The sequence below is a fragment of the Gymnodraco acuticeps genome, unplaced genomic scaffold (assembly GCF_902827175.1).
Source record: "Gymnodraco acuticeps unplaced genomic scaffold, fGymAcu1.1, whole genome shotgun sequence".
NCBI lineage: Eukaryota > Metazoa > Chordata > Actinopteri > Perciformes > Bathydraconidae > Gymnodraco > Gymnodraco acuticeps.
The window spans coordinates 921,973-935,763 of NW_022990501.1; the positions used below are offsets into that span (position 1 = coordinate 921,973).

Here is a 13,791-nt window from a genome sequence, read left to right on the forward strand (position 1 = left end):
TATCATAATTATAGTTTATGAAGATAGAGGGAACCTATGCAACAAAAACTAATGCAATAATAACCACAAATGAACAAATATGTTTTGTTACATATTGCAAGATCCTAACATCACAGGATGCTAGCTCTTATTTCCACAACAATGCCAAGTTATGTTAATCATTCATGAATGGGAAAAAATCTTAAGCAACTGTTTGTGTGTAATTTGCACAAATTGTATTAACTCATTACCCAAGTTATTATGATAAGCGAATAAATCCAAACTCTTAACATGCAAATAGTGGGCTATTGTAACAAAAAGTAAAACAAAACGTATGAGGGTGATGTACGGGGCGATCCTGTCAGATTACTCTCGTTATTACCCGTTATTTTCAACCTTTTCTAAATCATCATTTAAAAAATGTCTGAATTTCTTTTACCAAGGTTTATGTCTGAGGCTACAGACAAACTGTTCCCATCCCGCTGTACAATAATTGCTGTTCTTTACAGTGAATACAGATAAATTGCTTTCACGTTGCTGTTAGTGTTTGGTGAAATACACAACTGATTTACATTAATGAAAGACATTACAGAGAACAGTGCAGCCCAAATACTATGGAATGCCATTTAAGCCAATATTAAATAAATAAATATATACATAAATAATTAAATAAATACATATATATATAAATATGCCTATGAAATAAATTATAAAATAAATAAATTAGGCAATAAATATGTATACATGTACATTTAAATACACATTTATTTATTTCATGGGGCTTTTATTTCATAATGACACATTTATTTATTTCAAGAGACTTGTATTTCATAATGACACATTTATTTATTTAAAGAGACTCGTATTTCATAATGACATATTTATTTATTTCAGATGACTTGTATTTCATAATGACGCGTTTCTTTATTTCAAGAGACTCGTATTTCATAATGGCTTATTTCATGTGACTTGTATTTCATGATGGCTTATTTCATGTGACTTGTATTTCATGATGAGACATTTCCATTCCTTATATGCAAATGAACGGAGCGTGGTTAGCTCACAGGTCCAGAGACCCAGACCAAAGCAACAGCACCACACTGACTACTCGAGAAGAGGAAGAAAATGGAGGAGAAGGACTATAAGGCAAACTACTAAATGAAAATAACAACATGGAAGACGTCGGTGGGCTCCAAGACTTAACTGGTTCTTATCTGGTCTTCTCTGGTCTTATCTGGTCCGCCCAATGCTGCTCTTCTGAGAGCAACCGCTCTGACAGCTCTCTCTAGTCTCTACTGGGAAACAGCTAAAAGTCCTTCTGGAGGTAAGCAACGCTACACAATTACACCCAGTCTGAGAGTAAAATATGTCTCGAAGGTTCGTTTTGCTTTCTTACAACGTTAAGTTAATGTTAACGTAACCTTACTAGGAGGCTATCGTTACGAGCTAGCTGTCTTAGCTAACAACAGTTAGCAGCTAACGTTTTCTGCAGTTTGTGTTGCCCCTGAAAAACGTGATGTAGTTATTTAAGGGTATGTTAAATTAACGTTATTTTACAAGTTGAGAGAGTTAAGTTGTGTTTAAAATCGTCAATGTAATGCACGTTAGAGGTTTCGTGTTGGACATGAAGTTAGCTAACTCCACCAGGTTAGCATGTTAAGCTGTACTTTTTGTGTCAGCTAGCTTAATACAAAGAGGAGTTTTGTGCTTCATTGCAAACTTTTCTTTGTTAATCTACCTGAAACTGTAGGGACAGTTTGTTTCTACTCAACTATACAGACCATTGTTGAGGAGATGCAAAACATACTGTACATGAGTTGGGTCCAACATATACCTTGAGTAATGTTACTTTGCTGCTAAAAATGAAACATCATTATCAGATGAGGACATCACCAAAGTGTGTGAGCCTGTCAGGGGATTTGATCTGTTCTCTGCATGTCATAAACCAGAGGTTCCCAGTACGTCGACCGCGGGCGACCGGTCGACCGGGAGGGCAATGCTGGTAGATCGCGAGTCATTCATATAAAAAAAAATCCAGTTCCGTTAAAATAGACAAAACAGGTTTTGATCCCTCCTCCCTTGGCCTCCCTGCCACTTAATTCAGGAGTTTACTTGATTGACAGAAAAAGCGACCTATCGCTTTCCAGTCTGTTAACCCAGAATGCAAAGCGATACAAAATCAGTCAAGTGCCGGGAAAACTCAAATTAAGTTAAAGAGACAAACAACACAACGAGTGCGGGACCGAGCAAGAAGCTAAAGACATACCACTTCCACCCAGAATGGGAGGAAGAATATTTTTGTTGTGATGTCACATTCAAAGGTTATTTGCCTTATTTGTAAAAGCAAGCGTCGCTCTGCCAAAGAAAGGTAACGTGGAGAGGCATTATCGGAGTGTTCACAAGGCATGACAGCGACTTCCCTCCGAGTAGCGAGTTGAGAAAGAGAAAGGTCTGTATTATTGCTACGAAAACATTATCTCGCAGTCTTAGTGTCGCCAACTCGTTTCTAACATGCAAAAAGACAAACAAATGCGTCTATGGTCGGTGTATTTTTGATCTTTCCAATCGAGACCTCTCTCTCCCCCGTCTGTGTGCGAGGGGGCGGGGCAGTTTACACACACACAGCTGCTACATGCAGCAACACACGGAGGAGATGGCGGAGAGAAGCGCTCCAAGGTGTGGTTAAATGTTACCCGTCTTGAGGTGGACAATGCTCCTTGCCAAGAGAGTTTAGCATAGGGCTGTGCAATTAATCGTATTTTAATCGCGATTACGATTATGGTTTGCGACGATTATGAAAACAGCATAATTGACAAAATACGATTATTTTGCTGGGTGCGCTTTCGCCCCTCCCTAAAAGCCCACTCGGCCACGTGGGAGTGACATGTGTTGTGAGTGTTCAGCGCGAGCGAAGATGTCAGAACAAGAGCAGCAACTAGTTAAAAAGAAGGGTCGCGGGGAGATTCCCAGTCGATCGCGAGATGTGTCTAAAAATAGAACAACAATATTCTGTTTTATCGTTAATGTCCTGTAACCAGTGCTTGAATTGGAATGAAAAAGGTGCCAGTACTCTAAAATCAGCAACTTTTTCAAGTCAATTTTATATATACAGCCCACAAACAAGAATTTGGCTACTATAATGCTGGTGGGTTTGTCTCTTTACTACTGTATATTTTAGAAAGGTTCACTGTACTTAACATTTTTTATGATAGGCAGCGGATATGGCTAAAGCTCAGTAAGGTCAATATTAACTGAAAATATAGCAATCAAAGTCTAGATCTTCTGCTGAAGACACATGAAGCAGAGACCTTTCAGGTGAGAGCCCCTCTGGTGGTGTTCAACATTAATGACAAGGAAACAAAGCTCTGGTCAGAAGCATTTTTTATAAAAAGCTTTAACAAAATTAAGTATTTCTGTACATTTTGAATGCAATCTAACTTTCCAACTCAGAAAACGAAAAACGAAAAAGTGCCAAAAGTCTTCTCACATGGCTGAGCTGCTTTGCAATATACTTCACCACTGAAGAATACAAATATGTATAAAGTAAACTATGATGCAATCTAACTTTCCAACTCAGAAAAATGATAAAGAGCATGAACAAAGAACATGTAAAAACAAATGCAAAATTTGCACAATCTAAAATGAGAAACTGTAACTGCAAGTAACAAAGTCTGAGCCATGGTAAAGAGTTACATTGAACACCAAGCTGATCAGATAACTCCCTGGTTGGTCTGAAGTCCTTCTATCTCCAGGATCTGTACAAATCGGCACATTATGCCAAAAGTCTTCTCACTGGGTGAGCTGCTTTGCAATATACTTCACATTGTTAGAAAAGGCTCCAGAAGGCCTTGGGGACATCAGTATCAGGGGCTGGAGCTGGACAGGCTCTTTCATCAGCACTTCTCCTTCCCTTTGCCAGCCAGGACCTCACATACTGTTCCGGATTGAACTGTCCTAGTGATGGTCCATTACATTTAATGAAAACCAGGCTGGACAGTCGGCTGACAGAGAGAGCATTCCTTTTTGCAGTAAGGATATCGTTCATGCAGCTGAATGCCCGCTCACACTCCACTAGTGGAGACAGCGATGGTTCGGACTGCTTTCAGTAGAGGCTCCATGGCAGCAGGTGTACGGGATGCCCTGGTTTCCTTGTATTCGCGAAAGCCCTGAACAGTCTCTCTTCTGTCCACTTTCAGCACTTCGCACAAACGTAGCACCTCTACGTCCCCATACTGTACGTCTAACTCCTCTTCAGGCCAACTTCCAGGATGGATAACTTTCATGTCCTGGATTAGCTGATTGTCCCGGGCCTCCCGGCCATGTAATGGGATTTCTCTTGTGCTGACATGAGAGGAGGTTGTGGAAGTCATTCTGTGTCTCAGATTCTCTACCATACTGCGGAAAAACTGACCTGCATGAATCTGTACAAGCCTGCCATTCTCACGCAGGGCAACACCCTTGAAGGACTTCTCAGCTAGAGCTGTATGAACTGTAGTCATGTGTGGGCCAGGCATGGTGTCCATGGATTCAAAAACTCGTATTTCTCGAGTTAAGAGCCTATCTGCTGTAGGCAGTGTCATCTCTCTTTTTTGGAGTTGCCGAGAGAGGTCGCTGAGCTCTGTGAGCGCATCGTACATCAGTCCCAGATTGCTGACAAACGTTGCAGATGTGAGCACATCATCCAGGCCCTTGTACTTTGCTCTGTCTCTGGAATCCCTGCTCGTGTCGTTTGCAGCATTTGTGAAGTGATCATGAAGCACTCGGTAGTTTTCCCAGACTGCTCTGACGCTCCTTTCACTTGAAGCCACCCAGCGGATGGACAAAACACGCCCTATCACCAGGAGACGCTGTCCGACTGCTTGCGCACACTGCGCTAACTGCCTCTGATTTTTGGGGGAGGCATGGAACAAGGAATAGAGTTTGTCAAAAAAGATCTGGAAATGATTGAGCCCTGAGACCTCCTTGACCACATCCCCAACTGCCAGCTCTAGACGATGATTGGAGCAGTGCCACACAAACAGGCTTGGGAATTTACTACACAACTGGGGTAGCAACGCCTGTTCTCTTCCCTAGCATGACTGAAGCCCCATCACATGCAATAGAAACGAAACACTGACCTAAAAAGTCCTCGTTAAAATCTCTTCCAAGACACTCCATTAACGCCTTTGTGATGTCATCAGCCGTTGTTCCATCCAACTCGATCAGCTCCCAAAAAAACGTTTCGGGCTCAGCATCAGCTAATGCTGAGCGCAGACACACAACAAGCACCGTTTTACCACTAATAGTGGTAGATTCATCGACCAAAACACAGAGTTTTCTTTGGTTTTCTGTAATGTCTTTTGCCATTTTTTTCTTCAGCTCATGAGCTATGTGGTCGATGATTTCGCCACAGGTTTTATTGGAGTGCAAAACCCTGCCCACGTTCAGCCCATTCAGTTTCTGTACATTCAAATCAATTGGCATGTCTGTGAATGGCCGGCTATGTTTGCCAATTTTATATGCCGTTCGAAAAACTCTGATAGTGGTGTCTAATTCAGATTTATGCATAGACTGCACTTGATGTTGAATAGTTTCACGTGAAGCAGATGTAAGGATGTCAGCAGCTTTTACATGGGCTTGTGATTCTTTATGTTCTTTGATTTTTTTTCTCAGGCTAGCTTGTTGTTTGCCCTTGTCAACACCGAAATGAGACACTGCACACTCACCCCATTCAGTTGACAGTTTCAGTCCTTGTCCAGTGTGTATTCCCAAAGATTTGACATCTCTGCATATCCGACATCCTAGCTTCTTATCTTTAAGAAGGAGCCATGCATTGGTCTTGCAAAAATATTGCACCTGGTCCGTTGTCCAGCAGTCAGGTGCATCGCTTTGCCCGGTGTTGGTGGTGGCAGTTGCGCCAGCAGCAGCTAACGTTAGAGGCTCTGGAGGAGGCGGCGGAGCTAGTGCTAATGCTAATGCACTAGAACTTGGAGCAGGAGGATCAACCAAAGAAAGCTCCCCATCAGACACAATTTCCAACACAGGCACAGCATTCTCTGTATTTGAAGTTTCTTCCGGCGACAACCGCTGTCTTTTTGCACTTTTATTAATCCACGCTAACATTTTAGAAATGCTAATTTGTGACGTGACTTGCTTTCCTTCTCTCGGGGGCGTGCCTGCTCTGTTCTATCACTCTACATAGCCACCCACTGGGTGGGAGTTGCACTGCATAAACACAACACACGTGCATCTAGGTATGTAAATTGTAAAGCATTAAAACATGGTTTTACTAACAGTTTTCAGTATGTTGTTACTTCGGCATTATTATTATTATTATTATTATTATTATTTTGAAACGTGTATTACTATTAAATCACGGTCAAATAGGTTAATTTTGACATAGTCGTTTCCACCACAGTATTTACATGGAGAAGATAAGCCCCGCCCCCCTCTCCAGCACGTTCTGTTTGAATGACAGGAGTAAACAGCTGACAGCCGCTGTGAAACTCCAGCGGTTAGAGCGATGAGAATGTCCGTTCGGCACCTCATGACGCATCTACTGAGTACCGGGCGGCTGTATATATATATATGGATGTATAATAAGAACGGCGGGAGAGTGTTGAGTACTGGCACGGTGCATGAGTACCGGAGTACCGCCAGCATGCCGGTACTGAGCAAGAAGTGCCGGTACTCCATGGGTCAGAACCAGAAGTGCCGGTACTGCGTACCGGTGAGTACCGGCCCAATTCCAGCACTGCCTGTAACATAATGTTCCCGTGCCAGAATAATGCACTTGAACGCATCAAAGCTTTGTGATTGGCCGGCCTCACCCCATGTGTCCGGGCGTGGCTGGTGAGCAGTGCACTAGTTCGCTGACATTGTCCGTGTCAACAGCATGGATGGTCAACAGGAGTGACAGTCCGCACACACACAAGACCGCAATTATGGCAGAAGCAAAAAAGCCCAAAATATATAATTTTCACTCCGAGTGGGAGGATCATTATTTTTGTATCTATTCCAATTCAAAGTCCATCTGTCTGATCTGCAATGCGAGCGTGGCTTTATCGAAGAAGGGTAATTTAGGAGCGGCATTTCAAAACAGTGCACAAACGCTACGAGACGGAATTCCCTCCTAATTCTGCCCTACGCTCCAAAAGGGGAGGGGCCTGAAAGGACAGCTAAATGCACAGCAGTCCATTTCCACCAGGCCCAACAACAAGAGCAAGGCTGCTACCAGAGCATCTTATCGTGTCAGTCACGTTCTTGCGAAACACATGAAGTCTTTCGAAGACGGCGAAGTTGTGAAAGAAGCATTCCTGGAGGCTGCGACGCGCTTTTGTGGGACAGTAAAAATAACAGCAGCATTTCAACAGGTTTTTGATATAATAAAAACTCAATTTAGATACCGTTATTAATCAGCTGAGTTTTAGTTTGTTTGAATTTATTCATGATAATTATTGTACAAAATGGTATAAGAATGCAAACATTAAGATCTGTTCTGTTTAAATTGATTATAGTCTATCAGTTCAGAAACTAGTGTTGCTTGCATCCTATTTTAAAGGCATTTATTTTTATACTCTAATAAAATGCAACAAAAAATGGGTTTGATTCTATTAATGTTGTCTTTTTTATTGCACTGTTGCTGCAGCAGATTACTGTGTAGCTTCAGATCTGAGTTGTCTTATTAGTAAGCCTAATTTATACTTTTGTAGCAACACTATTTTTATATAATGGCAAAGAAAGGGTTCTTCAGAGTCTTTTCTTTTTTTCCTGTGTCATATGTGGCAGCACTGCCACAAGTTCCTCTTCAGAGAGGGTCTTCAGTACAGGTGGCAATATCGTCACCTGCCTGCGCTCATCTCTGAAACCAGACCATGTCAACAGGCTGGTATTTCTTGCAAAAAATCTTTAAGAGATGACATGAGCAGCCCTACCAGCATGGTGTGACCATGGTGGCCTAAACATTTTTATTTGGTCTTAAATTGTAGTTCAACATTTATTTCCTGTTACTTCTGGACCATGACGGTTGGCCAGCCTGTTGAATATGTTGAATATGTTTTACCAAAATGTTGGCTATATGTTAAGGAGTTTTCAGTAGGTTGTGACAGTGCACTGCATCATATTTGATTTCATTTATTTTTGGTCTAATTTATTTTTATTTATCATATTAATAATATATGTTTAGTATGGTTTTGGAAGTGCGCTCCAACACATTTATTGATCTTGTTTATTGGTAAAATATTATTTGTTTTAAAGTTCAATAAATGGTCAATGAATAATCGTCAAAATAATCGTGATATCAATTATTGACCAAATAATCGTGATTATGATTTTTGCCATAATCGCACAGCCCTAGTTTAGCATGTAAGGGCGGTAACACGAGCAATTTATCTAAACATTTATCAAAAGTGCTCCACATTCAGACGGAGGAATGCACCGGGCTCGACTGTCTTTCTAGTAGCTCTGTAGCCCCCCTATCCACGAGTAACATTTCCACGTCAGGTGTTATGTATGCTAGCAGCAACACACGCAGTTAACTCAATGATACAAACATGGGTTAATGATTAGAGGTAACTGAGTTACTCTTTATTTTGTTAAAGTTTCAGCTATTCTGTTTACAGTTCTGTCATCAGTTTATTTAATATGATTTGTTAAAACATTGTTGTTTCTTTTGATGCGAAATATTATTTATTTTATTTAAATAAAAAGCAATGTTAATTTTGTAAACAATTTGTTAATTTAATAATATATGTATTTTTGAATCAAGTATTAATCTTTATTGTCTTCATTGTTAGTTTCCACATGCCTAAAACAACCTCAAGCTAAATCTAAAAGTTGATGGCTAAATAAGAACGTTTGAGAAATTGTGCAAGGCATACAGTAATAGTCCGAATAGTCGATTAGTCGTTTCATTAATCGATAGATTAATCGATTATCAAATTAGTCGTTTGTTGCAGCCCTATTATCCCATGTATAAATAAAACGTGTTATTCAGCAACCCTTGCAATTTGGGATTTTATTTTTGGTTGGTAGACCTCGGTGAGCTGGTCATTTCAAAAGTAGCTCACCAGCCCAAAAAGTGTGGGCACCCCTGTCCTAAACACTGCTCTGGTATTACTTATCTTGTAACATGTAAGTCTCCCGCTCTTGTCATCTTTCAGGCTTTGCATTTGAACTCCTATGACTGGTTGCGGACTTGAAGGGAACGCCTTCCTGACATCCAGGAAAAAGGTGAGATTATAATACATTTGAATGCCAAAAGCAAGTTATTGTTTTTAACTTTTGAAATATGATTGTTTTGGGGCATTTCAGTTTTATTGGACAGGCAGTAGAGATCTACTGGAAACAGTGGAGAGGGAGGAGATAATAGGCTTGTTTGAGACAAGCAAGACCTGCGCAGACCTGCGCAGTTGCGATCAACGTCTTGCTAGTGCGTTGCATGATGGTTAGTCATTTTGTCCGACTTGCTCTGGAGGCCCGCCTACATGAGACTTTGAAATCTCGCGGGACAAAGACGCCCGCAGCCTTGAGAGCGAGGCGAGGCGAGTTGGCGCAGTTGCTCTCCACGGGCTGCGGAAGCGAAATGCTTGATGGGAAACGACTCGCTGGTATCTCGAGCTGAGCGCTCATTGGTGGTTTTTACCACGTGCTGGTGATGAAACTCTCCAATTGGCTCGGCAAAAGGTTGTTGTTGTTTTGTGTCAGTTTTACGTCGCCACATCCATTCCCATTTTTCATCATTGTTCCACAATGTTTATCATCATGAAATTAATATCTATATATTTTATACTATACTGCTTACCGTTTTCATACTTTATATATCTTAGCATATTCATACACCCTGTTCATACTGCTCACAGGCTGATATCTAGTGTATTCATACCCCTCACTGTTTATTCATCATTCAATTCATTTTTATTCTGTAGGTTGTGTACATTACTTTTCACTTTACTGCTTGTTGCTCCTGGTTGGAAGCTAAACTGCATTTCGTTGTCTCAGTACCTGTAATATGTGCAATAACAATAAAGTTGAATCTAATCTTGAGCAGGAACAAATGCATTTACTTAGTACATATCTGACATTAACGAATATACACATTTGTGCATTCTTTATAAATGCAAACTTGTCAAGACCACTGACGGAAGTAGTTTTGAAAAGTAATAAGTGGTTCTGTCTTTTACATGTATTCAACCCCCCTTGTACTGATTTGTTTCAAAATGAACTGACACTTGAGTCATTCATTTGTAGTGATATAATAATTGTGGGATTTCTATTGCATCCACTTCATCTGCAACGAAAAACGCCAACGCAATTTCCGCCATTGCAAACCCAGCCAGTCAAGCCGACTCCGACTCCGAGCTGTCCGACTTAAGACGAGCTTTTTGACACCTCCCCCGGCTGCAATCGGCTACTCTCGTCTACTTTCGAGGCGAGCCGCAATGTGTCTCAAACAAGCCTAATATGCAGCATACGGCCCAGCCGGATGGTTGCTGCTCCGTGTGGAACGTGTCCTATCAGGTAAAGCACTTTGGTACCCAGTTATTTATGGTGTTGAGTTTGAATTTTAGCTTTTGGAATGTAATTTCCAACTGTGCATTGTAAAGACTGAAAAAACAGCCTCAGGTTAAAGCTTGACATGATTTGGTCTTTTACTTAAGAAGATGTTTGTCCTCCTGTGTTGTCTTATTTCCTTATCTTTCTTTCAGGTGTAACATCTACCAATGGTTGTACATGACAGAGACCTCCTCCGCCTCTTTGCTGTCTTACTAGTCAATCCTTCTGATCAGGTCCTTTCCTAAATAGTGGTAAGTTTTACAGTTCAGTGTACGTTAATTTAGTAACTTAATGCTTTACCGCTGTTGAATAAATCCTATATTGCTAGTCATTTTATTAAAACTACGATTTGTAAACTTTTTGATTCCAATTACAATAATCTTTTTGTTATAATTGTAAAACATATCTTAACATCCATCAGCAATCAATACAACAAATCATCCAACACTAAATAGAAGAAATCTGGACCTATTTATTTTTATACAGCAGCATGTGTTGGAACTGCTCATTGATGTCATCAAGAGCCATTGAGTCTACCTTTTGTAGTCGGCCTCTCAGAATGTTTATCATTTATTTGTATTTTAACATTCCTATAATAATTAGTTTTTGTATTGTTTTGTTCTTTATTTTTGTTGTGAGAATCACTTTGCAATTATTGTGTAAGTGCTATATAAATAGTTATACTAATATTATTGTTGTTACTATTATTAATAATGTCTTCTTTGTTTTCTTTATTCATCGCTGCAGAAAGGATCATGCCAGCCCACATCAAACACCTGATCAAGAGCTTGTGAACCTCACTGCTGCGGACACCTGTGTGATATTCCACTCTGACTGGAACCCTCAAAATGACCTGCAGGTACAATATATATATATATATATATATATATATATCTGCTCTGTCCGTCCTAAAGATAGTTCAATAGGGCTACAACAACAACAGTCTTTCCGTTTATTCCCTCGGTTCTTTAAGTGTATATTTTCCCATTTAATGCTTAAAAACGTTGAACAGCAGCTGCACATGATGCTCTTTTGACCCCTCTTTTAATTTTGTATTTCAGGCTCAAGCTCGGTGTCATCGTTTTGGCCAGTCTAAGGCGGTAGAGGTGTACCGTCTGATCACTAGAAACTATGAGAGGGAAATGCTGGATAAAGCTAGTCTGAAGCTCGGGCTGGACCGTCCCGTCCTGCAGAGCATGAGTGGGAACAACAACGGGGTGAGAAAAAGAAAATCTGTCATTTCTAGATGCCAAGTCATTTTTGGGTCAGTCGCTGTTGCAGTACGCTTAGTTTATTTTCAAAAAGAGTTTTCTAAATCCACTTGTGTAAATGTCTCTCTACGTCGCCTTTAGCCGGTCCAGCAGTTCTCCAAGAAGGAGATCGAGGACCTGCTGAGGAAAGGAGCCTACGCCGCCATCATGGACGAGAACGATGAAGGCAATCGCTTCTGCTAGGAGGACATCGACCAGATCCTGCAGCGAAGAGCCACCATCATCACCATCACCAGGTATGTTCTTAGCAGCACTAGCCACTTGCGCTTTGTGTTGGTAACCACGTACTTGGTTATTTGAAATGTAATATTGATGATGTAATAATTAAAACTAGGGATGGGTACCGAGCCCCAGTATTAACGGGGCCCCGGGGCTGAATTATTAAAGACCGTGGTACCGTTAACGTCCAATGTTATCAATCTTTTTATCGTTACGGGAGACATTTAAAAAAATAGATGTCATATGTATTATATCTACATAAACATTATATTGCAGTCTTACTGCAACTCCGTTTCTAATATGCAATAAGACTACAAAGTGCGTCTATGATTTATTTTCGATCTTTCCAATCCAGACGAGAGATCTCTCTCCCCTGTCGGTGTGCGAGGGGGTGGGGCAGTTTACACACAGAACCTGCTACATGCATGTAACACACACACACACACACACGTGCGCACACAAACACATGGCGGAGAGAACTAAGCGCCCCGAGGGTAGTTATGTTACCCGTCTTGAGCATGGATGTTTAATAAGAACTGCATACAGCATCGGAGGAGGGGCCTCGTTCTTTCCTATGAGAGCTGCTCATTGGCGCATGAAGTCAAAATGGCCCAACTTTTGAGAGAGCGAAACGTCACAGATTACCCGTCATGCCTGGCTGTCAGAGCAGAATAACCCGTTTGTGCGCTCACAGAGCATGCGCCCCTTAAGCCCCGCCCCCCAAGCACACACTCTCGGCTCACTAGAAAGAATGGAGAGAGAGAATAAATCTAGATTCGGCTTTTAGTGCATTTTACAACTTTAAGAACTTAATGATTCTAGGGCTATACAATAGTTCATACTGGGTAGTTTATTTAGTTTCAAAAAAAGTATCCACCGAGTTACAGACGTCTCTTTCCCCATGTTAGTCAATGGGAAAAAGTATTTCTGGGCCGGTCGACGTCACAGACTGATAAGGAAATTGTAGTACGGCCGTTTGGACACAACGAATATTTTCCTCAGAGTCCGGCACACTTCCTGGGGGCTTGGTCTTGAGGTGGAAAATGCTCGTTGCCAATAGTGCAATAAGAATTTAGCATGTAAGGGCGGTAACACAAGCTATTTGTCTAAACATTTAGCAAAAGTGCTCCACATTCAGACGGAGGAATGCACCGGGTTCGACTGTCTTTCTAGTAGCTCTGTAGCCCCCCCATCCACGAGTAACATTTCCACGTCAGGTATATATTATGTATGCTAGCAGCAACACACAGAGTTAACTCAATGATACAAACATGGGTTAATGATTAGAGGTAACTGAGTTATTTATTTTGTTAAAGTTACAGCTATTCTGTTTGCAGTTCTATCATCACATAATTGAATAAGATTTTTTAAAACATTGTTGTTTCTTATTTTCAGTTTGCTTCAAGCAGTGGCTGCACGAGAAAGACGTGGAGGACCAAGAAATGCTGGCCAGATTGGCAAAGACCGGAAGATACATAACAGAGAAGATAATGGATATTAACAAGAAAAATAAAAAAAATGTTTATAATTTCTTTGTTGCTGTTTACATTTTGAATTATATTTGTTATTTTTAAATCAAATGCATCTTTTTTAGATGATATATTTATTTAGATGTAGGTTTTTTTTGTAATATTATTGTATTAAGTATAATTTATTAAATAAAAATACTGTTATGAACACTATACAATGTCTTTATTTTGATAGTTACCAGAATACATTGTATATTTAATACTAACATAAGCTGGTGATAGATAAATGCTGGTCTGCTGGTATGCCAGCAGACAAATAT

At 40.6% G+C, this 13,791-nt stretch overlaps 2 long non-coding RNA genes across 2 annotated transcripts; both read left to right on the plus strand.

The window, feature by feature from the left end:
• Positions 1-1,042: 1,042 nt before the first annotated feature.
• LOC117552879 lies at positions 1,043-9,322 on the plus strand. Its single transcript, XR_004570048.1, has 3 exons — positions 1,043-1,303; positions 9,120-9,189; positions 9,271-9,322. It is a non-coding gene; the product is annotated as an uncharacterized LOC117552879 (long non-coding RNA).
• Positions 9,323-10,418: 1,096 nt separating this feature from the next.
• Positions 10,419-13,530, plus strand: LOC117552874. The gene is made up of 6 exons (XR_004570047.1): positions 10,419-10,476; positions 10,665-10,763; positions 11,260-11,371; positions 11,574-11,729; positions 11,865-12,019; positions 13,398-13,530. It is a non-coding gene; the product is annotated as an uncharacterized LOC117552874 (long non-coding RNA).
• Positions 13,531-13,791: the final 261 nt, after the last annotated feature.